Source organism: Perognathus longimembris, chromosome 6 (genome assembly GCF_023159225.1).
Source record: "Perognathus longimembris pacificus isolate PPM17 chromosome 6, ASM2315922v1, whole genome shotgun sequence".
In the NCBI taxonomy this organism is placed as follows: domain Eukaryota; kingdom Metazoa; phylum Chordata; class Mammalia; order Rodentia; family Heteromyidae; genus Perognathus; species Perognathus longimembris.
In genome coordinates, this window is record NC_063166.1 from 72,148,927 (window position 1) to 72,175,297 (window position 26,371).

General features: G+C 41.5%; 1 pseudogene; it reads left to right on the forward strand.

The window, feature by feature from the left end:
• Nucleotides 1-3,574: 3,574 nt before the first annotated feature.
• Nucleotides 3,575-26,371, forward strand: part of LOC125353485 — a 28,419-nt pseudogene continuing 5,622 nt past the window's right edge.

A 26,371-nucleotide genomic window follows, 5' to 3' on the forward strand; every position in this document is an offset into this window, starting at 1 on the left:
GAGACCCTACAGAATCTAGAGCATGGTCACTGCTGTCGTTTTGAATCACATCTATTCCTTGAGACACTTGATTTTGGTGCAGGTTGCCCTGAATTAGAGTCCTAGCTCTGACTGGGCCCTGGTGCAGAGAACACTGTCATGAGTTTGATGCCCAGGCAGAGGGGATGCACCTGAGCTGGTGGAAACGTGGACTCGGAGGAGGCTAGGTGGGAGATTCCTTGAGAAGCCAGCGTTCTGTTCCCACCATTGAGCTAGGCCAGGTCTGGCCACAGTGTAGATTGTGCTTGTGGAGTTTGGGCCAGGATGTTAAAGCAGGGCAATGGATATTCAGTCTTTTCAGAAAACACAGCTGCCTTACCTCAACTTCTTCTCGGAGCTGTTACATCTGTGTCTGTCCCCCAAGGATTATATTCATCATTTCAGCCATATTTCTTTTCACCTTGGGCTTCGAGCTTCAATTTCCTCTGGTGTTTATAGCTACATCTGTGGTTTCTCAATGTGAAAAAGGCATGTTTAAGATGGAGACTTTTTTTTTTCCCACCGAGCTTGGACTCGAGGTTGAGACTCACCAATTTGCAGTTGACTCGGTTGAAATGAAGTCAAAGGAAAAGCAAAACCTTGTTTCCTTAATTTCCTACTTTGAAGGAAAAGGGAGGTCAGATCAGTTACAATTTCACTTCTCTTCTCCCTACTCTTCTTGCTACTCTTCTACTATGAGCCAGGGTATATACTGGATACTGTGGGACAACAAAACCCGATGTGATTCCCATCTTCCCGGATCTTCCCTAGGAGATCTGGAGAGAGAGAAAGAGGGAGGAGAGGAGAGAAGAGAAGATCAGAGAGAAAGAGAGAGTGACAGAAAGAGAGAGGGAGGAATCTTGTAAGAGGATGTGAACCTATATGTAGTGTGTAAGTTTTTTAAAATTATCATTATAAAGGTGATGATGTGAATAGGGGGTACAGTTATATAAGTCAGGTAAGGAATACATTTCTTTCTGGACAATGTCACTTTTCCCCTCACTCTCTTCCAGTTTTCCCTTCCCATCAGTACCCATAAGTTGAATAGTTCATTTTCAACATAGCATATGCAGTGTTTTTAGAGAGGGAAGGCATTGCTCAAAGGTGGATGGTATGTTGAAACAGGAGGTGCACTGTGGTAGGAAGGGACCTGCAGGCAGTGGCAGAGCCACACAGTAGGAAGATAGCACAAGCACTGGTGGACTGAGGGAGGTGGGAGGCTTGGGGAAGGCTGAATGAGGAATGCATGGTAGGCAATGCATTGAGATGGGTCTCCAGGAGTCATGGGGTTGAACCTTGGAGTCCACTCAGAGGTGGATTCACAGAGAGGATGGCCACTATTGTCAGTCCTTCACTCTATTCCCAGTGTTAGGATCTGGAAGTGAAAAATCTTCCTCAGATTTCTCCACCTATGGTATGAATGAGTCTTATTGGACCCCCAAGGGTGGTGTCTTGGCTGTCAGCACTGGGTGAATTCAGTCCTGTGGAGGCAGGGTGGAGGAGTATGGCACACAGAGGCTGGGATCCAGGAATCCTTCCCTTCATCCTAATCTGAGAATCTCTGCAGTCAAAAGTAAACCAGACCAAGGTCTGAGGATTGGCACAGACAGCAGCAACCTGCAGAAAAGACAGACGGTTGCTTTACTAGCGAGCAAAATGGAAGCATCTATGTATCCAGGTAAGAAATGCAAAGCAGGAGGCCACCGACAAGCTGTCAAAAAGGATGTACAGCTCTTTTTTTGTTGTTCACAGTGGTGGATTTAAAAAATTAAATGCACAAACATATGTCGTGAGGTTAGAGAAATAGCTTGTGGTCAGTGCTCACACCCATGGGTCATGTCTTTAAAGATTAGAATCTATTATTAGGGTACATTCTATGCACGCTTGGTTAGGGAAATGTGTTGTGTGGTCAGATTCTATTGTTGGAATGGTAGTTTGTAAGCATTTCTTTCAGTTAATTTTTTTTTTTTTTTTTGTCGGTTGTGGGGCATGAACTTAGGGCTTGGGCTATGTTCCTGAGCCTCTCTGTGCTCAAGGCTAGCATTCTACCACTTGAGCCATAGCACCACTTCCAAGCATTTCTTTCTAATTGTTTCTTTGTGCCCATAGTGAGGCTTGAACTCAAGGCCTTGCTTTCTTTCTTGGCTTTTTCCACTTAAGGTTGGTGGTATAACATTTGAGCCATGACTCCAGTTCTAGCTTTTCACTAGTTAATTGGGGAGTCTTTTGGACTTTTCTTCCCAGGCTGGCTTTGAACTGTGATCCTCATATTTCAGCCTCCTACTCAGGATTATAGGGGTGAACTACTAGCACCCAGCAATAAGGATAATTTTTCAAACACACATATACTTCCATGCATGGATGTGCACACACACACACTTGCACATACATGCTTACAACAGTTACAAGTGAGCCCAGGACTCACAGAACATTTAGTGCCTTGTGTGAGGGGACCTTTCCCTATGAACAGCAAAGGCATCTAGTTCTTACAGACTTTTGTGACTTTTCTTTCATGATGTTGGGTTATTAACAAATTACTCCTTGTGAAGTCCTCAGGAAATACCAAGTGCTTGTTCAATGCTAAATATGGTTATTAGTGGAGCTTTGGTTTTTGAGAACAGCCAGGGAGTCCTGAAATAAGCAAATAACAGTTGTGCAGGGTGGCTGGCAGCCGACCGGCAGGCAAAGTATATAATCAAACTCTGCATGACTCTCCAAAGTGCTTTGCCTCACTGCCAGCTACATCTGTCCTTACTGGAAGGCTGCATATTTCAGAGAAAAAGAAGATTCATTACTAATTGATTGGTTTTTTTGGTGCGGCCTCCCGTGTTTCATCTTTCAGCATCTATTTACCTTTCTTGTCTCCCTCCTCCAACCAGCACCTTTCCTCACAGTGAGTATAAGTCTGGGCAAATAGAGGCTCCACCTGAATTACCTTCTTGCCACCCCCCAGATGTTTCTATCACGAATCTTCTTCCTCATTTGTCTCTCGGGGAAAAGGTGCCTTCCACAGTTGGCTTCACGAAAGCCTCTTGTTGGGTTTGATGCTGCGGTGCCCTAATTGTGAAATTCAGAATAATTTATCAACACGGAGGCTCACCTTTTTGCTTTTGCATTGGGCACTGCAAATTTTATAGCCGATCCTGACCTTTTTCCAATGAGTATAGTGTGATTCCTTCTAATTGGCCTCTTTCACCCTCAGAGCTGCCACTCCTTCAAGAGTATTCTGCATTTCTGTTCTCAGGAGATGATGGATGCCTTTCAGTCCCTAAGGTGCTCATCTGGAAGGGAAGAAAATCTCTCCCATCAATGTAATGGTTCCCTCCTCCTACATTGATGCTTCCTGGTTGCAAGAGACAGAAGCCCAGGTCAAACTAGCTTAAGAGAAAGAAGGAACTTCCTAGTGATGGAAGGCATGGCCAGTGGCATGCATGACATGGTGTTTCCTCTGGGACAGGGAGATGGAAAACAGAGGAATAGTAACATCATAAAGCAAGCAAGAAGTCATGGCTTTGGAGTACTTATTGCATTTTATAAATATAATTTACTGGGGGCGATCCCGGGCCGGCTCGGGGCCAGGCCGGGGAGCATGTCGGCCCCGTTCGAGGGGTGCAGCGGGGTGGTGCCGTGCGGGACGCCGTGGGGCCAGTGGTACCAGACGCTGGAGGAGGTGTTCATTGAGGTGCAGGTGCCGCACGCACGCGCAGGACGTGCAGTGCGGCCTGCAGAGCTGGCACGTGGCGCTGGCCGTGGGCGGCCGCGACATCCTCAAGGGCAAGCAAGCTCTTCGATTCCACAATCGCGGATGAAGGGACTTGGACTCTGGAGGATAGAAAAATGGTTTGCATTGTTCTTACAAAGACAAAGAGAGACGCAGCCAACTGTTGGACTTCCCTTCTAGAATCTGAGTACGCAGCCCATCCCTGGGTGCAAGACCAAATGCAGAGAAAGCTTACGTTAGAGAGGTTCCAGAAAGAAAATCCTGGCTTTGACTTCAGTGGAGCTGAAATATCAGGAAACTACACAAAAGGAGGACCAGATTTCTCCAAACCTTGAGAAGTAACTGCAATTCTTTAAAAAAAAACTTTGGGTTACAGTGTGTGGATCATAGCAGATGTAGACAATTTAATATTAATTATGTGATGGAAGAAAAATTCAATAACTACAGTTAACAAATTGCAAGACTATTTAAGTATGGTTCTAAAAATTGCATTAAGATATGATTTACATAGAAAACATGTACCATAGGAAATATTCTGTGGATATATGGTGACTTTTTTGGACTTGTTTTTGCTCAGCATGATGTTTTATATTCTGCCTTTTACTAATTTCATATTTAATTGTATTTTTACTACAAAAAATATCAATCATATGAAATGAAGGGTGCCTTCGGGGAAAATTAAGTTTTTCTTAAGTGTGATGCAAGAATAATGTTCAATAAACTTTTCTAAGTAAAAAAAATAAATAAATATAATTTATTTAATTTTCGTGTGTGTGTGTGTGTGTATGTGTGTGCGTGTGTGATGTTCATCGATGGCTTTGGGATTGTGATTCTTCTACCTGTGCACCTCAGTTGCCAGGATCACAGGGATGCACTACCACTGTCTAGATTACTGAGTAAAGCGGAATTTTGCTAACTCTTTGACAGGTCTGGCCTTGAATCATGATCACCCCAATCTCTACTTCTCGAGCAGCTGGGATTACAGATGTGACCCACCTTGCCTGGGCCTGTCTTGTTTTTGAATAGGATCTTTCTGACTCTTGTCTGGGTGGTCTTTAAACTGTGACCCTCCTGCCTTTGCCTCTATAACAGTTTTAAAAAAATGTTTATATTGATACGTTTCTTATATCCCCCTACTTATCACCTTTTCAATAAAGATAAAAAATAATGGTTATATTTCACCAGTGGTGAAAATTCTTAATAATTTACCAATTAGCTCTTCTAAACAACATGAACAAGCCTAATACATCATCAGTTAGACATATGGGTTCTGATTTCTAATTCAGTTTAAAACCATAACCTTTTTGATCTCCCATTTCCCCATGTCCAACCTCATACCAGTAATGACACCTATTATACTAGGTATTAGGACATCAAAAAGATTCAAAGCACTGGACCCTTGACCCAGGCATAGCACCTGTTGGGCACTGCCACTCAGTGGGGTCCAACTGGCAGCAGTTGTGTCATTGTAGATGGAGTTCTTCATCCCTTCCTATGGGTAAACCCTGAGCTAGGCTTACAGACCAAAATGCAAGTTGTGAAAAGAACCTCAATGTTGGTATAAAGCTCCTAATTCTAAGGCTTGAGGGTTATGTATCACATGACATCTGGGTCCCACTTTGCCTAGTAGTCAAATGTGGTCTTGTTAACCTAGAGACAAATGTTGATATTCCAAGAGTTTTGTAGCCTATGAATCCAGGCTTGTAACAGATCCCAGAGATCCTGAGAAAGGCATAAGCTTTCTTGGCTGGGCTTGGTGTAATACCAGGTCTTTGGAAGGTGGCAGTAGGATGGTCATAGACTCAAGGTGGTCCTGGGCAAAAAAAAGCATATGATTCTCCTACTATAATATAATGGAACATATTATAATTATATAACATATGTAATATAAAACATATTACATATAACATATACTAGGTAACAGAATATATTATGTATTCTATACATATTATTATATGATTATATTACATAAATTATATATTATATACTACATATCATATAATATATAGTATATAACATATGCTATATATTATATATAATATATATGTTGTTATATGCCATAGGTCTTATATAGTATATAACATACTATGAATACATACATATATATGTATTTTTTTTTGCCAGTCGTAGGGCTTGAACACAGGGCCTGAGCACTGTCCCTGGCTTCTTTTTGCTCAAGGCTAGCACTCTGCCACTTGAGCCACAGTGCCACTTCTGGCTTTTTCTATATATGTGGTGCTGAGGAATTGAACCCAGGGCTTTGTGTATGTGAGGCAAGCACTCTACCACTAGGCCATATTCCCAGTCCCTATATATATTATTTATAATATATAATCTATAGCATATATCATATAATATAGCATATATTATATGTAATGTATTATATAATTTATATGATATATGATAGCAGACATTATATATTTGATATAATAGGTAATATTTATCATATACAATATTTATAATTATATATTATTACATGTTATATGTTCTATATTTTCATATACATTTATTATAGATTATATGTTATATATGGTATATACATATATAATATGCTATACGATATACAACATGTTATATATTTATATATTACATATACTGTACAATTATATGTTTGATATATTATATTATGCTATATAATATAAATAACATGTATTTACTGGAGCATGGCTTACGTGGTCACATGCTTGCCCAGGAAGCATAAGGCCCGTAATTCAAATTCCAATGCTCCCCCTGCAACCCCCCTACCCCCCCATCAAGCCTTTCCAGGAGGAACTCTGTGTATGGTCAAGGAGGTTCAGAGCCATGCTCTACCATAAGGCTTTCAGTAACCACATGTGGTGAGCCATTGAAACAGTGTAATTAAGCTGACATGCTGTGAGTAGGAGACACACCCTGAATTCTGAAGACTTTGCATGAACAAAGGCAAAATACCTCACTGATCATGTTTTATATTGATTACATCTCAACATGGTACTATTTTGGAAATAGAATAGGCTATTTAAAATTGATTTCACTTGTGTCTTTTTACATTTTTCAAAGCATACCTGGAAATTTAGAAGTCTCGTACTAGGCTCATATTACATTTCTCTTGGATGGTACTGTTCAAACAAGAGTTGAGTCACAGAAGTACTGCCTTCGAATTGCAAAGATGAAGGGAAGGGACTCCTCATTTCATGACTGAGCTCTCGTTACTGGAGACACTGGGTAGCCCCGACACAGACCCTGGCCCCATCCTGCCTGTCTGTATCCTCACTCATCCTCAGACGCCATCATGTTTTTCTGGGGTGACTTTCATCATCTCTTCCTAACGTATCTCTTAATCTCATTTCTATAAGCCAAGAAAGTATTTTTCCTGCCATTTCTAAAGGCCAGAGTGACTTCTTAAAACCCTTGAGAATCCATTCAAAGGAACTCACTTAACTTCCTTTGGTACCACCCAAACCTTTTGGAGTGAAATCCAGGGCCAGTGTAGCTAGCCTGTTCTGGAAGATCCTGCCTGTTTTGCTCTCCAGCCTCACCAGCTTCCTTGCTTTGCTTCATGGGGATTGCTGCCGATGCATAAATCTCTTTCGAGTTCCTCAGAGGGGCTGGATGTTTTCCTGCCTCTAGCCCTTTGCAAGCTCTTCTGCTTGCAACATTCTCTTCTTAGCACCTCATCCAGCTGAGAGATCTGTGCTTGTCATGACCTCTCTGAGACATCTCCCCCATTCACACAAGTTCCATGCCACCCTTAGCAATCAGGACTCAACTGGCAAGGACTGCGACCTGGGGTGGTGTATGAAGAACCTGTACGTCTAAGGGAAGGGAGAATAAAATCGCAAGAGGCTGGAGAAGTGAGCCAAGCCCAGCTGAAGCCTGACAGGGACTTTGCTCTGCCAAATCTCAAGCAGGGACTTCAAAGCCCTTCAAAGTCAAGAAGTGTCTATCTCTGGAGGTCTCAGTGGCCTGAGGAAGATCTGGTTTGATGAGGCACCTCCTGTGGCAGATCTTGTAATTACCTGCAGCCATGCAGTGTGTTCACGCAGATATAAATTATCTGGCAGATATTATAGGACTTACCTGCTAATGAAAACTCCTTGGCATTTCTGTAAGCATATTATGGTCAATTACAATTAATTCAGTTTCCATCGACTGCCTTTTTCCTTATGCAAAGATTGTGTAAATGGTGTATGTGAACTGAGAGCTCCCAGGCCTGTAAAAATCCATAATGGTTAGCTTTCAAGGATGGTGAGGAAGGAATAAAATGGTGGGATGTTTGAAATTTAAATCACAGTGAGGCTAGTCAATAGAAACAGGCTCCCTGCTCTTGGATTAGGTGGGCTTGGCATGAGATGGGATGGAGGGGCATTCTGTTGCTCCAAGGTCATAAGGGTCATAAGCTACTCCTATGCTGATCAACTTCCTTGTTGGGATTCTACCTCTGTATTTTTAGTTGCAGCCTCCCAAGGCCCAAGGGAAAAGACTTCCTGTCTAAGGACTTGTGGTTTTGTGACTTATGAGGGCATAGTACTGCTGTTTGAAGGAAGATGACGTTTTCTCTGTTTCTTTCCCACAGCTCCAAGGACAAAGTTGGGGCAATAACAGGTGTTAAAGATATTTCAAAAGTTTCAGTTCCTGATCAGATGTCATTTGTTGAAAATTAATGATGTACCACTAATAGTGCTCAAGGATTCACACATGTTTTCTAAGTACCTATGTGAGAAATCCCACAAGTTTAGGAGATGAATATTCTAGTCCATTCATTGTGCTAATAAGAATCAGAGAAGGACAGGAAGTTGTCCTGCAGCATGACAGTAGCACAGATTTGGCTTGAATTTGCATCTGTCTGTCTATGTCTGCCTGTCTTTCTTTCCTTCTAGTGCTGGTACTGGGGATTCTTGAACTCAGGGCCTAGGTACTGTTTGTTAGCTTTGTCACCAAGGCTGGCACGCTATCACTTGAGTCACAGCTCCAATTCTGGCTTTTTGGTGATTAATTAGAGATAAGCGTCTCATTGACATCCTTGCCCAGGCTGGATTTGAACTGTGATTCTCATATCTCAGTCTCCTGAGTAGCTAGGATTATAGGTGTGAGCCACCAGTGCCTAGCTTGACTTTAGATTCTAAATTGTCATGGTCTCCTGGAAGACTGAATCACATAGGAATTGATACCCAGTCTTTGTTAGTTTTGTTGCCGAACTTAGTTGCAGCCTCTAAGGGGAGGATTGTGTTGTCTGTCACTATTCGTTTTCTAGATGAGACTGTGGGCTCCTTGTGAGAGTCAAAGAGGCTTGCAGGAATTTCCTAGATGGAAAGGTACAGTCAGGTGAACCTCTGAACACCTGGAATGCTGGAGACCTCTGCTAGAAGTCCCTTTCCTCCTCCACACTCAGCTCAGATAGGCAGAGAGAAGCTCAGGTGCTACTGAACTAATTCTGGATCACAAAGGGATGGGGATACAAATTCAGCTCTGTGTGAGCTGGTGTTTTTTTCAATTCTCTTCATTCTTACCATTTAAATACATGCTAGCCCAACTTCCAACTCCCAGACCCTTTATTAATTTCCTAAAGATTTGCTGTAGTCATCAATGTCTCTGTGGCCCAAGTATGTGGCAGACTGAAAAGGTCAGGGAGTCAATGTTCCCTAGTATCAATCCTCTAACTGTGAGTGGTGGAGTTTGGTATATAAATAAATACCCCAGCTCCTTCACCCATCTGGTAGGACAAGGCAGAGATATGCATATTAGCCTGGCTTCCTCAGCAGGATTGCATTCCAGTTGCTCCTAGTGATAATTTGCTTGATGAAACATCACTCCATCCACTGATTTCTAGTGGTGTATCCTGAGATCACGTCTTATTTTTTGCCAGTCCTAGGGCTTGAACTCAGGGCCTGAGTACTGTCCCTGGCTTCTTTTTTTTTTTTTTTTTTTTTGCCAGTCCTGAGCCTTGGACTCAGGGCCTGAGCACTGTCCCTGGCTTCTTTTTGCTCAAGGCTAGCACTCTGCCACTTGAGCCACAGCGCCACTTCTGGCCGTTTTCTGTATATGTGGTGCTGGGGAATCGAACCCAGTGCCTCATGTATACAAGGCAAGCATTCTTGCCACTAGGCCATATCCCCAGCCCCCCTGGCTTCTTTTTACTCAAGGCTAGCACTCTACCACTTGAGCCACAGAGCCACTTCTGGCTTTTTCTATATATGTGGTGCTGAGGAATTGAACCCAGGGCTTCTTTACCACTTTACCAAGCACTTTACCACTAGGCCATATTCCCAGCCCAATGAGATAGCTTCTTAATTACTTGAGTTTTTGTCTCAGGGTTTGCTTTTTAGGGACCCCAGTTAGAACAACTCTTCACTTTAGGCCTAAACAAACGAAGCATGTTCCATGACATTACACACACACACACACACACACACACACACACACACACACACACACACACACACTTAGTCTAATTCTTTCCTATGGGTGGTTATATAGAGTTTCTAGTCTGCAAGGGCTTCAGATTTGGGGCTTTTCTCCAATGAGCATGGGTTTCCTCAGTAGGGTTAATTCTTATCTTTGCAATCATTTGCTTGTAAATCCTGAAACAGTCAGCTGGGTATACAATGAAGACATTACAAAACCCATATAGGATTTCTGGGGAATTCCAGATAAAGTAACATGACTCATCTGTGTCCCTAGAGAGCTAGAACTAGACTCTGAAAAGGTGGGACAGAATGCTGGAAGGAGGAGGGCATGGGGGGAGAGAGAGCAGGGCACAAGGGCTGAGGAAGATGAGTCTTATTTTATTTTATTTTTTGGCTCCAGACTCTTGAATTTCCCTTTGCTAATTTATCATATGACCACAGAAAAATTGATCCCTCCTGCTTCATCCAGATGTTGCTTTCTTGGTTCTGGCTTTGCCCCCACAGTTCTTACCACATCAAGGAGAGGATTAGCAACACAAACATCTTTCTCTCTAATAGGACTGAAATCCCCCAATTCTATTCCCCTGCACCATCTCCGTCAGGGTACCATGTCTGGGAAGCATAAATTATTAGGTTGAGTTATATTTAGAGGTCAAGATTGGTCAAATACCTTCAGTTTCATGTGGTTTAACTAAATACATTTTAGAAGCCATTCAAATTAATCTTTTGAGTGATTGAGTTGTGGGGAGAGTTTAAGGACTGTAGCCCTAAAAATTCCAGAGTGAGACTTCAGAAGCTAAGCACAGTATGGGGTTGCAGTTTGTGTTAGGTTGGTTTGAGGTAGGGTTGAGAATAGAACTGACAAACACATGGCACCTATTCTACTCATTTGTAATCCTTCGTTGGCAGCAGCTATCACTAATTGGGTAATATGTGAATACGTAGTGAGCTTAAGCATGCATATGGGCTTATCTCTCAATACATTACCTGAACAGCCACTTCCTGTGAGCAGAGCCAATACAGTAGTATGGATGGAACCAACAGCCATCTTTCCTGGGGGCTGAGGGTAGGAGAGAACTTGATATGACAAAGGAATAGATTTAAAGTCCATGTTTACAAGCAGTTCACCATTACAGCTAGTTTTGAGTGTTTGGGCTTTAAGATAAGTTTAGAGTCAAGGAAAACCCTATATTCTTGCTTAGAACTGAGGTTAGTTTTAAGTTTTGGGTGAGCATGGCTCAGAGTTAGGTTTACTGCTCTAACTGGTTGGGTTAAGTATACTTTGTTAATTTGTAGGCAAAGGTTATTCAGAATCAAGGTTCAGATTTGTGCTCTGTTTAACCTGGGGGCTCAAGTTGTGTTTAGAATGAGGTTGTGCAACTTAACTTAGCATTTATCCCTTCTAGATGCTTCCATTTTAACTTTCCATATGTTATCTGTGGCAGGAGTTATTCAAAAATCATCAGCTATGGTTCATGTAAACACATAGGTTATTATGGTGAGTTAGTTAGCAATCTTGAGATTCATGCTCTGCATTAGTAAAGAGCAATATTGGTGGCACTACAGAATTTAAAAAATGAAATTTATGTGAAGTGTCTATTCAGTGTTTTCTGGTCAGCAGGCCCTCTGCTAATACTAAGTCCTTTACTTTGTTTACACTGGCATCTTATCGCTCAATAAAACTGATGACAATGGGAGTTATAATTTATTAAACATTTACTGTGAGAGAAGCATCATTTTAAGCCTATGATGTAGATTACTTCAATTTTCTTTTCAGCAGCTCTGTGAAATAGCATTATTAGAGTCATTTTAGAGATGAGGAATCAGGCAGAGAGAGAAAGAGAGATTAAGGATCTTGCTTAGTTGGTATTTTTGATTTGGGTTACAGTCAAATGTGAGCTGGGGCTGAACTGGGGCTAGAGAATGTACTTCCAATCTCATGTGATAGGTTGTTGACAAGGGCTACTTTCTGGAGGCCTCTTTTCCTTACTACATGGACTTTTCTTTTGGACTACTTGGCATGGTAGATGGCTTCTCTTAGGGTTAGTGATCCAAGATGGAGGGATAGTATGTACCCTTGAAGGGAGCTGTAGTCTTTTGGTAACCTAACCTTGAAAGTGACATGCAATCATATCTGCCATTTTTATTCATTTGCATATTAGTTCATTCCATTTATCATTTAATCACTAATTCTGGCTTGTCCCTTTGAGGAGAGAAGCACTAAGGAATTTGTGCACATATTTTTGAGAGTGCAGAGTAATTATTTAATACATAGCATGCTGTATAATGCCCTTCACACAACTTGTTGATGTTCTCTTGCAGTGCTTGTAACTTTCGCGGTACTTTCCTCACCCTCTCTTTCTCCTTGTTATTATACTAAAAAGGTCTCAATATGATGTGTTACACATTATTTATCTTGTGCTTTCAATATAACCTCTTTGGGGTTCATGACAACCGAGGGGCTTGAAGGAACTCTCTTGGGGGTGATGGGAATAGTCCATATCTTTATTGGAGTTTTGTTACACAGGTATGTAGCTTGTCAACTGATGAAACTGTATTTCATTGGTTCATTTTTGTTTTGTTGTTGCTACAACAGAATACCTGGGATTCAGTAGTTTATAAAAATAGAGGTTTACAGTGGCTTATCGTTCTGGAGGCTTCTGAGAACTGGTGCTTGTACCTTGCTGGCTTCTGGCGAGGGCTTCTTGGTAAAAAGTTGTGAAGAAGTGGTTGTTTTGCAGAGGAGACAGCCGGGTCTGGGAAAGGCTCTCTCTCGTTTTATAACAACCTATACTTGGGGTGAACACACTCAGGTGAGAAAAGCATGAAGCTAGTCACCGGGGCAGATCCCTCATGACCGCAAATGCTACTTCGAATCTCTGCCATCTCTCAACACCATGACAGTGGGAACCAAACTTCCATGTCAGATGTATTGGGAACATACCATCACATGTATTTTTAAAAAGATATGTATTTAGAGAATTATACAAATTAACCTCACTGACTGAAAAATGACAAAAGTAAGTGCAAATTCTGAAACCAAAAGCATACATAAATGATATTAATAACAAAAAATTGGGCTCATAGAGAAACTGGACAGTTTCTAGTGAGAAAGGTAAAAATGAACCGAAAGATGCAAAACAAAATGGATGGAGACTGTAGAGGACTGAAGAGTTGTGTGGGGCACAATCAATAGATCTATTCAAAACCAAGGGGGACTATCTATTAAGCTACTGAAAGAAAATGGGCACATTACCTTTCCAGGTGCAAAAATAAGATTCAAAGCTGCCTTTTTAGCTGAAATCCAAGGTGTGAAAATAAGACTCAAAACTGACTTTTTAACGAACATACAAGCAAGGGGACAAAATGGAATATCATTTTAACATGTTCAAGAAAACAACTTCCTAACTAGAAGCATAGACCCAGAAAGGTAGTCTTTAGAACGGAAGGTAAATAAATGCATTTTTGCATCAAACTCAAGATACATGCCAGTAGACTTTCACTGGAGGAAATGACAAAGGAAGTTCTTGAGGCCAGAGGAAAATGATCACAGATGTAAACATGGAAACTATGATGGAATGCAGAGTCACAGAAGGGACGAACATGTGTGCTGTACAAAACAATGGCGATATTCTTTGTTATTGCAACATGAAGACAAAAGAGATCTAAACAAAGCTGGAGAATTCTAAGACTCTCCTACTGTCTGGGAAGTAGTAAAAGTATTAACTTGCATAAGGCCATAATAATTTCAGAACATTGTAATTTCCAGGAGAACTTGTAAAAGAAGCATAAAGGGACATATCGCTAAAAATGTAATTGAGTGGAAAATGGAATAATAAAAAATACTTGATTAATCTTAAGGCAAGTAAGTAAGAGGCGATAAAGAAATATAGAAATGATGGAAAAATTGAAGACAAACAGTAAAATGGTAGATTTAAATCCAAAGATATCAGTAGTTCTATTAAATGTGTATGGCTTAATTTCAGCAATTAAAAGAGAAATACTTTTTTCATAAAAGCATCTTCTGTTTACAAAGTATTTGCTTCAAATTGTAAGGGCACATGCAATTTAAAAGCAAAGGATGTGATATCTAACTATAAGATAGCTGGGTAATTTTCTTTACAAGAGACAAATCTTACTTTAAGAAAAATGATACTGTCAGAATTTTAAAAGGTAGATATTTCATAAAAACCAAAGGGTCAATCCACTAGGGAAATGTAATAATTCTAGTCGTATTTATTTAATTGATATAGGTAAACTCATACTGAGTGACTTTAATCTTTAAGCTGTGAGAACTGATCTACCTCACTCATTTAATACTAAATGAATACTAATAGGACATTTACTGACATCATATATGAACTACTGAATAAAATTGACTATATTTTGGGACAGAAATCAAGTTTTACAAAATTGAATGTATTGAACTATTCAGTAATCCAGGCATAGCAGTACAGGCATGTGAACCCAGCTGTTTAGGAGGCAGAAGGACCCCAATTTTGAGGCCAATCCAAGCAAAGTTTCCAAGACCCTACTCAAAATACCACCATCATCACCACCATCACCACCAACTTTGGGGTGTGGCTAAAGTGCTCAGCCAGCAAATACAAGGACCTGGATTCAGTTCTCAGGTCTACAACAAAAAATAAGGCAATAACAAAACACTGTTCAAAATATCTTCTCCGACCTGCATGAAATTGAGCTATTAATAAGTAGAAAAAGACTCCAAAACACTGAAATATCTGGCTACTAAATTCATTTAAAAACAAGCTAATTGTCTCCAACTAAATTGCAGTAAAACTTAGATAGTATTTTGGAATGAACAATAGTAAAGACATTTGAGACATAGCTGATGCTGTGTTAGATTTATAGTTCCCCACCCTCATATGAGTAAAGAAGAAAAGCTAGACACCAGTGACTTAAGTATTTATCTCAAGATGTTAGAAAAAGCCACATTAAATCCAAAAAAAATGCAGCAGAGAAAATAACACAGATTAGGAATTAATAAACTAGAGGCAAGCATATAACACAGGTTATTCAAAAAGCAAAACATTGAATCTCTGGAAAGTGATGAAACACAAATCCTTAGTAAGAAATGAGACAAGACCTAGAAAAAGCACAAAGTATATTCTTGTAATAAGAAAAATATATTAATGAAGATAATCTTATAGTGGGTATCATGGAAAATTTCGTGTTAATATATTTAAAAATATAGTTAAATTATGAAAATCCAAAGAATAGCATGGTTTATCAAGATTGACCTAAGAAAGGATTATTTAAACTGAAATATAATATTTTTACATACAAATTACTAATGAAATGTTTAAAATGCTGGAATAAATAATATCAATATCATAGGAACTTTAAATAATTAGAAACAACAACAACAAAAAGATATTATGAGCACTAAAATCCTTGACACCAAAGCCTGATCAAGACGATACACAAAGGAAGATTATAGATCAATTTCTCCATATAAAATGTAGAAATCCTAGCTCAAAGGCTGATGCTCTACCTCTTGAGCCATGCCTCCAGTGTAGAAAATGCAGAAATTCTAAACAGGGAGTTGATAAATAAAGCCAAATGGGGAATAAGAAGGGCCATAGGGAGGGGAGCTTGTGGGTTAGAGACACCCATGGTGAATCTAAAACAAGGGAGAACTGAGTGGTATGGAAAGGCACAGGTGTTGGCCAGGTTAAATCCAGAAAGATTAAACTTCATGTTTGTAAGGTGAAACGATAGGGAAGGAGGAGAATTCTCCCACCCAGTGGAGCTTCAGGCAAAAGAGCAAAGGAAGCCAGGTGTGGAGGCACCTGCCTATCCTCTCAGCTACTCAGAAGGTGGAACCAGGAGGATCACCATTTGAGGCCAGCAGAGGTGAACGTTAGCAAGATGCTATCTCAAAACCAGGCTAGGTGTGGTAATGTAGAGGTGCGTCACCTCAGCTATTTAGTAGGGAGCAATTGGAGCCCAACCCAGGCAAAATGAGCATGAGGCCCTTTTGTAAATTGCAAGCTCAGAGCGAAAGGACTAGGGATGTCATTCAAGTCGGCAGAGCATTTTTCTAGCAACCACAAGGCTTTGAGTTCAATTCCAAGTATTCCCTCCCATGATGAAAAGCTCCAAGGTGACAATCTGGTACTTCACAAAAATAGAGTTTATGACAGAAGATTTGTAAACCATGCAGCAAACAGTTGCTGAGGAGAAGCACCCCCTCCTCTACCTTCACCCCAAGCCCCACACTTTTTTGCTTGCTCCTTAGCTCTGGAGAGAAAGAGAAAACTTGGAATTTGGGCTGGAGAAAGAGAACACCTTGAATTTTATTCTTCAAGACCCCTATTTCCATTGGCTAAGTAAGCAACCACGCTGAGAATCATTTTGTGCCCAGGAAACTGGTTGTGACTTAAAGATGTGCAGACAGACACAGTGTACTTGGAGGGAAGCTCTGGCCCTGCTGTAGAGGGAAGCTTGACCTTTGGGAAGAGAATGGAAACTGGCTGTGTATAACTACAATCAGCAGCAGGAGGAGACAAGCTGCCATGGCCACAGTAGAGGGATCCATCCATTTCCTGTCCCCCATCCTGCCAGTGCAGATTGCTTTAGCCTGATGGCTTTCAACACTGTTAGATCTTCAGACCACTCGGTAGAATTGAGGCCTGTGCAGGCATCTCCCACATCTATGCCCACAGTGGCAGAGCATTTCTGGTGTGTGGGTTATCTCACTGGGTGGTCCCTGAATAAGGCTAGTGGAAGTATGCCACCCACCCCTGGTGTTATAGGTTGTAGAGTTAGAAAATACTGGTGGGAAGGTAGCCCAGCAGTAGTCATGGAAGGGCATGCCCTGGTAGGAAAGGCAGGTGGAGCTTAGCCTGCCAACAACCCTTTCTTGTCTAACTTGTTTGAATCCCAGAGCAAGTGACTCATTTCCCCCTTTGAGGGGGGAAAAAGCCCAACAGCAGGGCACAAAGGATCAACCTGTCGTCCTAGCTTCAGAGGCTTGGGAGGACTCTGTCCCTGGGCCAGTCTAGGCGGAAAAGTCTTAAGTGGCGACTCCATCTCCAATGGACCAGCAAAATGCTGAACTGGACCCATGGCTCAAGTGGTAGCACACCAGCCACAAGCAAGAAAGCAGAGTGAGAAGGCAGCAAAAAGAAAAGAAATCCCAAATAGATATGTGGACATTTTATGTATGCTGGTTATTCTCTTTTGAGTGGTATTTGAGATAAAAATCACCAACTACTCAACTAAGAAGCCAAGTAAGTATGGGAAGGCATCTAAGTACCTTAGCATTACAAAGCTCCAGTCTTTGCCTGGTATGTGTAAGTAAGACAACATTCATCAGTTTGAGGGGTAATCATATTTGGTGATGTATCACCAACACCTTTTACTGTTATTACACGTATAAAACCCAGAATGCAACAGTCTTGGGTATTTGATAAGACTTGGTATTTGATAAGACTGCTTGATTGTTTCAAGGTCACTTCAGTATTGGAGTGTGTGTGTGAGGAGATGGGATGGGGGTGGGCGTGAGGGGTGAGGGAGATGGAGTTGTGCTTACAATATAGACCAGTGCTTCCCTAACTTTCCCATGTGGCACAATCAACTGGAGGGCACCCACTCCCAAAGTTTCTGAGTAGATCTGGGGTGAATCCTGGGATTTCATATGTCTGCAAGTTCCCAGGGGAAACAGTTGTTCATTATGCTTCGTGATCCACCCAGGTATTACTATTGCACTTATCGTGAGCACTTTACTCAGGCTAGCAGGGTGCTGTGTGGGGCTGGAAACTGGATCTTAAGTCAGACACATTCAGCCATGAGGCAGATTTCATTGTTGATAGCAGGGTCTATGGAAGGACTTGCCTTCCCCCAGAACTGGATATCAGGAGTTTCTGGCCTGATATTTAGAAGGAGGGCAGTTGCTGACATAAGCGCCGTGTTCTTGTCATGGCAAGTCAACATGGGCAGAAGAGCCTTTGTGAAGCAACAGAGCCTTTTCCCAGCAGCTGATCTCAACAGCAGTCTGACATTTGGAAGGGTTCAGTTTGTAAACCCAGACCATCAGTTCAGATGATCTAGTCTATTTCTCTCGTGACAGGGGTGCTCATAGACATGAGTTCTATTTCTATTGTATAAGATCTGACTTTATACTTGGCCATGAGTGTTGGAGGCAGGAGGTGTGGGGAATGGGAAGAAGGAACAAAGAGACAGCAGACACAGCTGCTTGTTTGTGGTGAGCTTTACTTCACAACTCATCCCGCGACTCCAGAACACAAGCCAAGCCTGCTCCATTTTCCATACCCAGAAGGCTCTTGCTCTGCACATGTATGTCAAAGGCTCAGAGCTGTTTTCAGAACACTGCCCTAACCACAGCTGGTGACTCTTTTATTCCAGAGATCCAGAGACTTTCCAAGCGTTGCTGTCAGATCATAGCAGCTCTCCATTTTTAGGAGAGCTTACCTTGAGCTGGCTCTATCTGAAAGCCAGCCATGGTAGCCTCATCTAGTTGGCCCAGATGTTGACATTAACACTGGTGTTCCAGTGTTCCCAAGTCTGTTTCCCCTGGGCACTGTTATTGCCAGCTAAGAATTGCTTTCTTCTGTTCCCACTTCCAGCCACAATCACCAAGATGGAGCCTTTTCCCATAGACTTTTCCCTGTTGGTCCACGTCAGTTAGCATTATCTATCTTGGACTCCAACCACAGCAATGACTGGCATCCTGCATCCATCTTCACCTTTCACTATGCTCTAACTTCCAAATGCCACATCTCTGTACCGAAGGCTCCCCTGCCTCCAACCCCAATCCCTGAATGGCTGCTCTGTTTTCACAGCCCACCAGATAGTCCAGAAATGGCCTTAGACAAGGATTCTCAGGCACTGGTGCACACATAACCTAAGGCATTTAGAACACAAATGTTCTACAGCATTTGGTTGTGGTATGCTTTATATTGTTTCCTAGAATTTCACCATGGTAGCTGGCCTAAACAAGATTGGCTCCCTTCTAAGCCATTTGTGCAGTCGATAGTCACTTACTGAGTAGCTGCTGTATGACAGGCACTGTGTGAGGCTCAGGATAGAAACAATAGGTGATATAAATAATGGTTCTTGCAGTGCCATGTGAGAAATGAAGAGTAAGCAACCACACAGAAATAGCAAATTCCTAAATTATGATAAAGTTATTGCAAGCCAAAGGAGATACAAGATGGAAAAAGTAAATGACTTATCTGTACAATGCAAGGTGGGGGTGAGGCCTGGCTGACAAGACTTAGAACCTGAAGCCTGAAGGATTTGAGGAAGAGTCAGCCTTATGAAGGGCTAGGGAGCAGAATGTGCAAAGGGATTAGAATAGGAAAGAACTTTGGACCCCTTGGAATGGAAGGAGAGCTGAAAGAAGAAGAAGGATCCTGAACATGCAGTCAGTGAGATAGTAGGGATCAGACCAACCATGGCCTGGAAAATTGCCTAGGAGAACATGTGTGCACTGGCATGCATGTGTTTGTATGACTATGGGTGCTACAACACATTTGTGCCTGTCTTTTTCTTTGTGTTCATCCAATGGTGTGCTGTGGATGGAATGTGTTTATATGTTGACTATGTGTGTAATCATAGTACAATGACTACGTGTGTGTGTATGTATATGTATGCACATAAGGATCTTTATATTCATGCTTTCAAATATAATTTTTTTGCATTTGTCCACAAGTATATATTCATATGTTTTTTACCATGAAAACATCTGTGTGGCCTAATCATTTATGAGTGTGTTTGTGAAGCCCTGTGAATGAATATGTTGTTGTATGCACATGAATGAGTGCTGTTGTATATATTTATGTGCACATTTATTTATGTTGTGCTAGTAGATGTGCGAATTTGTAGGTGGCTGTTTATTTGTGTTTTATGTGTATGTAAATTGTGGGGGGTATCTGTGTTGCTGTGTGAAGCTCTGGAAATAGTTCTGTCCTCGAGCAGACCACAGAAACTTGGAATTTTTATAGCTCACATTTGCTAGCAAGATGCAAACTTTATTTGCAGTTACAGTTATGGCTGTTTTATTTTTATATGTCCAATATTTCTGGCCTTTTAAAATCTGAATACTAAATACTTTGTGTGAGTGCAGGAATATGTGTACATGTATTTAATTCTCTCAGTTTCCGTAAGTCAGCTCCAGTTAGGCCCAAATCCTTACCCTTGTCTTTATGAGTTAATATCTATTTAGAAACAAGCTTCAGACCTGCAGTAGAGTGGTTTTGTTAGGCATCCTTTTCACCCTCAGTTAATATCCTCAGTCGTAAGATGATCCAGTGGCTTGAATGTGTGGGGAGTCAAACATGATGAGGCCACCCATGAACTCCATGAATGTTCTCATAGACAGAAATAGAGACAGCAACTCCTAGAGAAAGAGAACGAGTGGCCAGACTTTGTGATGTTACTTCCTCAGGGAGAAATAGGCCCTGTCTTAAAAATACGTCAAAACTAGTTTCCCATATAATCAAGGGACACAAATTGTGGTATGGTATGACTTTATCTACATGCAACATCTCATATTTGGGAGCCAATTTATTTTCCCAACTAGAACTGTCAAGTATCACAAGGCCTTATAAAGATCCTTGGTTCTTGATCTGGGCACCAGTGGCTCATGCCTATAATCCTAGCTACTCAAGAGGCTGAGATCTGAGGACCGTGGTTTGAAGCTAGCCTAGGCAGGAAACTCCCCATGAGGCTCTTATCACCAATAAACTGCTCAAAGAAAAGTGGGAAGTGGCACTGTGGCTCAAGTGGTAGAGCGCTAGCCTTGAGCACAAAGAGGCTCAGGGACAGCACTCAGGCCCTGAGTTCAAGCCCCAGGACTGACAAAAAAGAAAAAGAAAAAGATCCTTGGTTCTTGCCTATAAGACATAGCATTCTCCCATAAGTAATAACTGAACTTTTTCTCCAACATCTACCTGTGCTAGGTAGATTGTTAACAGCTCCAATGGCCTCTCCAGATGCATGCATGCTAACTTCATCATCCCCTTCCACCTTAACTCGAGCTTTGGCCAAGAAGATGTTAGCTGACTTAATGAAGGTAGAAGTGTGGGAAAAGCACTTGTGAATTTGGTGCTGTTTTGAAAGGCACCAGAGGCTAGTAAGAGGAGCTTACTGGTGTCATGCTTTTGAGGTTCTACCTGGTCCTTGGTTCCTTTTTTTCCTTTGCCTCTTGCCTCCAAGGCAAACAGTTTTCTCCACTATGTACCTTTCTTTTCTTTCTTTTTAAATTGTTATTATAAAGGTGATATACAGAGAGGTTAGGTTGCAGTTACACAAGTCAGGTCGAGTGCCTTTCTTTTTGGACAGTGTCACCCTTTCCCTCACCCTCTTCCCAATTTTTCCTTCCTGTCCCACCCACAAAATGTCTAGTTCATGTTTAACATAGTGTCTAGTGAGTACCACTGCTGCATTTGTTCACCCTTTGCCCCTTCATTTCTGTACTCTCCTTACCCTCCCAAAGACAGTTAAATGAACAAAGAAGACAAAAAGAAAACAACAACAAAACCTTTTTGTTTCCATTTCCCGGAGTTCAATTTGATAATGATCATTTTGTATGATCAGGTGCACATAGACATTGTGCCTTTGTGTTCTTCTCCTAAGAATATCCTCCTTTGGTCTCACTGTGTGTGAATGCCTAGAGTCCTGTATAATTTATCATGTCTGGTGTATTTTAGGTCTGGCTTCCACATATGAGAGAAAACATGTGCTATTTGTCTCTCTGAACTTGGCTTACCTCACTTAACATGATTTGTTCTAGGTCCATCCATTACTCTGCAAATGACATTATATTGTTCTTTCTAATTGCTGTGTAAAATTCCATTGTGTATAGGTACCACATTTTTCTGGATCCACTCATCCACTGTAGGACATCTGGGCTGTTTTCAAAACTTGGCTATTGTGAATAGTGCAGCAATGAACATGGGTGCTAGATACCTCTCTGCCATGATAGATTGCCTTATCTTGGTCTGACAAACATGGGACCAACTCAGTTAAGCACAAATGAGCACAACCCTTGGACTCAAAGAAAATCACAAATGGTAGTGGTTTGAAGCCACTGAATTGAGAGATGGTTGGCTAGTGATACATTCTTCATCAGCTAGGTGCTTATTTCTGCTGGAGGAGGTTCATTTCATTGCCTGAAGTGGGCACTGGTGAAGAGAACCCATCCCTTCTCCCATAGTGACCTTCACCTACTTGATGATAATAGTCACACCAGAAAACAATAACCTCCTTCAAGCCAGATTCCTCCCAAGGCAGAAAGCAAGCTTCCTAAAGTATCTGGATCGTAGGATGACTTACTGAAAGCATTTTCTTTTTTTTTTTTTTTTTTTTTTGGCCAGTCCTGGGCCTTGGACTCAGGGCCTGAGCACTGTCCCTGGCTTCTTCCCGCTCAAGGCTAGCACTCCGCCACTTGAGCCACAGCGCCGCTTCTGGCCGTTTTCTGTATATGTGGTGCTGGGGAATCGAACCTAGGGCCTCGTGTATCCGAGGCAGGCACTCTTGCCACTAGGCTATATCCCCAGCCCCACTGAAAGCATTTTCTACTCTCTCATTGCACTTAGACTGAAATTCAGGAGTCTTTTGATTGGCCTGCTCTGTCTCACCTTCATCTTGAGCCACTCTTGGCTCAGTGCCCTCCTCATGCCAGCTTCCTTTATGTGCTTTGATAGTGTTAAGCTTTTCTTACCTCGATGGCCTCTTCTCCTTCCATTTTCCCCACTGAGTTACAAATGCTTGCTGACATTCTTAAACGCTGCCTCCTTGGAGCCAGGCATCATCAATGTCTCTCCTTTTTCTTCCTCTGGCTACACATTTAGGGGGTCTCCCTGTTTGGACTGCCTGCCCTAGTGTCTTGTTATCCCACTTTGAGTGTGATGCTTAGAACTGATCCTACTTCACGGGGAGGGAAGTAGAGAAGTTATCTTCAGCAAGGAAGTTATGTCTTTCTGTCTGGAAGAGGTCTACTCCCATGCAAAGGATAGTGCCCACCAGGATGGAGAGGACCAGTCTATTCATTTATGATAGATTGGCTAGATAGGTGTGATAAATTCTTGTGACACAGACTCTCTGGTTTCCATCAAGTCAGTGACAAAGGCCTGTAGCTTCCGGTGTCTAAGAGAATGATGTGCATACAGATTGACAGTTCCCACAGGAAGAGTCACTGAGGATTTGTCAAGGGTTGCCCTTGAGCTTTGTCTGAGAGGTCAGCTTTGAGCTAAGGAGGGTCAGGGGAGGCTATTGTCAATAGCCACAGAGACCAGAGTGTTTGTCAGCAAATTGTGAACCTCTCCCTTCCCACCTTACCCCAAAGTGAATAAGTCTTCAGATCACGATTAAATGCAGTGTCTAGAAGTAGACTAGCAAAAGTCAAGTAATAGGAACTCATCATTATGACACACGGACTCTAAATAGGCTCATTCTAAGTATCTGTGCTTTCACTAGTTAAGTCCTCAAAGTAACCATTTTTTTTGAAAGAAATCGATTGTTTCCAACTAAATATTCACCACAGTCACCACAAGGGGTTATTGAAAAATAGAAAAATGAAAGCAAAGCAAGAAAAGATACCTATTTGGTGTGGTTTTGATAAGTCTCTACAAGCATCAGTGGCTAAAAGCTTGGCTCTCATGGTGGCACTATTGGGAGGTGTTGTGGGTTTTCAACTGGCAAGGCCTGTGGGAGGCCCTCAGGTCATGGGTAGGGGGCACCTCCCCCAAGGTTTCCTGGTTTGAGATGAGTATACTCAGTCACCTGCTCCTCTAAGGATGCACTGCTTCCTAGGGACCCAAATCAGTAGGCTGCCCAATTTTGGATCTGGATGTCCGAGCTGAGAGCCAAAATTAACCTGTTTTTACTTTTACTTCATAAGTACCTGGGACAGGTATTTTGTTATAGTGACACACCACTGACTAAGATACCGGTCCTACCCAGTATCTGCTAAGTCTTGCTGTCTTGAGAGTGGGTTAGACAGATAATGCATGTTATTAAAATTGTTCCCTGGATACTTATACTTACTTAGCAATAAACTCCATATCTGTGAGCTGGCATTGAGGACTAATGAATTATGTCAGGATTTAACATAGTGTAGTTCCTAAGATGATTATAATAACACAAAGAAAGTATATTTTAAAACTTAAAATTTAAATATGTGCATTCAACAAAAGTAGCATATTGAACCTGCATTAAACAGGTATTATTAAGAAAAGAACATAATGAGCATTTAGTTAAAAGTGAATTGACTTATTCACGATGCATTAGTGAGAGAAGTATATCAATAAGGTTAACAGGCTACAAACAAATGATCAAAGTTTAGGACTCAGAATAAAAATATTCCAAGATCCATCTACTCAATGATTTCAATACTGCATGTGACTTTTGGTAAAAATGTAGCTTCGTGCTTCCTTTATTTTTATGTTTCGAGTTTGCTTCTATAAATACTAGTTTTTGAACTGTTACCAGTAGCACAACTCTTTTCTCAACTATCTCAACTCTGAATCTCCCTTTTTCCTCAAGCTATTTTACCTAGAGATCCACACCCCCAGCACATGCCCCTGAAACCTGAGCTAGGATAGGTAGTCCAGCTACTGCTTCCCTTGGGCAAAGCAGTAAAGCCAGTCAGCCTTTGTGTAGCTTCACCATTCCAGGTATTTTTCTGTGGTCATATGATCAAGTCTATACTTCATAAGTGGAAACAGAAGAAAGGTATCGATGGCAGGAAGTGGTGCTCGGGTGCAGGTAGAGCTGGACTAGAAATGCCTCTTCTTCTCTAGCAGCAACTTATCTCCCTTCCTTCCATTCTTTTTTTTTTTTTTTTTTGCCAGTCCTGGGCCTTGGACTCAGGGCCGGAGCACCGTCCCTGGCTTCTTCCCGCTCAAGGCTAGCACTCTGCCACTTGAGCCACAGCGCCGCTTCTGGCCGTTTTCTGTATATGTGGTGCTGGGGAATCGAACCTAGGGCCTCGTGTATCCGAGGCAGGCACTCTTGCCACTAGGCTATATCCCCAGCCCCCTTCCATTCTTAGTCATGTGTTTCTAGCTCCACCATCATCAGTAGTGAGATTTCTTCAATTTCTTTAAACTCAGTATGGTTTCATCTGTCAGTGAAGATGATCATGGTGGCCAGCTCATTGAGTTGTATGAGGTATGATGAGTTGCATTGAGGTACGATGGCAATGTTCTCTTAGTTAAGAGACCATTATGGTATTATCTCCAAAATAATTTTACATACATATAATTTATATAATAAATAATTTACATAAAATACATGAACATGAATTCAACCTCCAGTAAACATTAAGACATGTAAAGAATAATTGTCTATAATATGCATTGTCTTGGAATGTGTGTGTGCACACACACAATGTTCTTACTTTCTTAAATCTTTTTTTTTTATAACTACAACTGATTGCCTTGTTTATTGGAGAAAAGGACGTAAAATAACAATTTAAAGACGACTGGGACCCCAGGTTGAGAAGAACATCCTCCCTTCCCCATATGTGCCCACTTCCCCAAATTAAAAAAATAACCAACTATAAAGGATCAAGTCAAGACTCCTAAACTTTGACTCACAAAACCCGCCCTGTTTTCCTATCATGAATTATCAGACCATCAGGTTTAAAGGAAGCCAATCCAAGCACTCATAAAGATTCCTACAAAACTCACCCCATTTCCTAAAGATTTTGCATTTCACTGCTTTATCTCATTTGAGCAAGAGCATATTCTTGTGAAGTAAGAAGACAAACATTATCATTCCCATTTTACAGATGATTAAACTGAATAAGCTCTGGAACTATCTCCTTTGGAAGCAAAGTGAACTCACCATAGGCTAAACACATGGACAAAGCAGAGAAGAAAATGGAGACAGTTGTTTGTCTAGCTGCAGTTCCTTGTGTCTTTCCAGTTAACTTATGATGCTTCCTTTCACTGTTGCCTGTTCTGCATGGCTAGTGCATCCCTGACCTGGATCTGTCCGTAGTTTTGCACAGGGCAATGACCTTAATGTATTTGTAGAATCTCCGTGCTCTACTCTAAAGGCCACCCAGCAAATGCAAATGCAATAAAATGGAAAATGCATTTCAGGTGTAGAGCACAGAAAAGCTGTCCCAGTAAGAAAAATGACTGCCACGGTGGGACTCAAGCTGTCCAGATACCTGCTGAAAGTCTCTTTGAATTAAAAGCAGAGTGCTTGATAATTTCATGGCTTTCTCATCAGAAAATGCAATCTT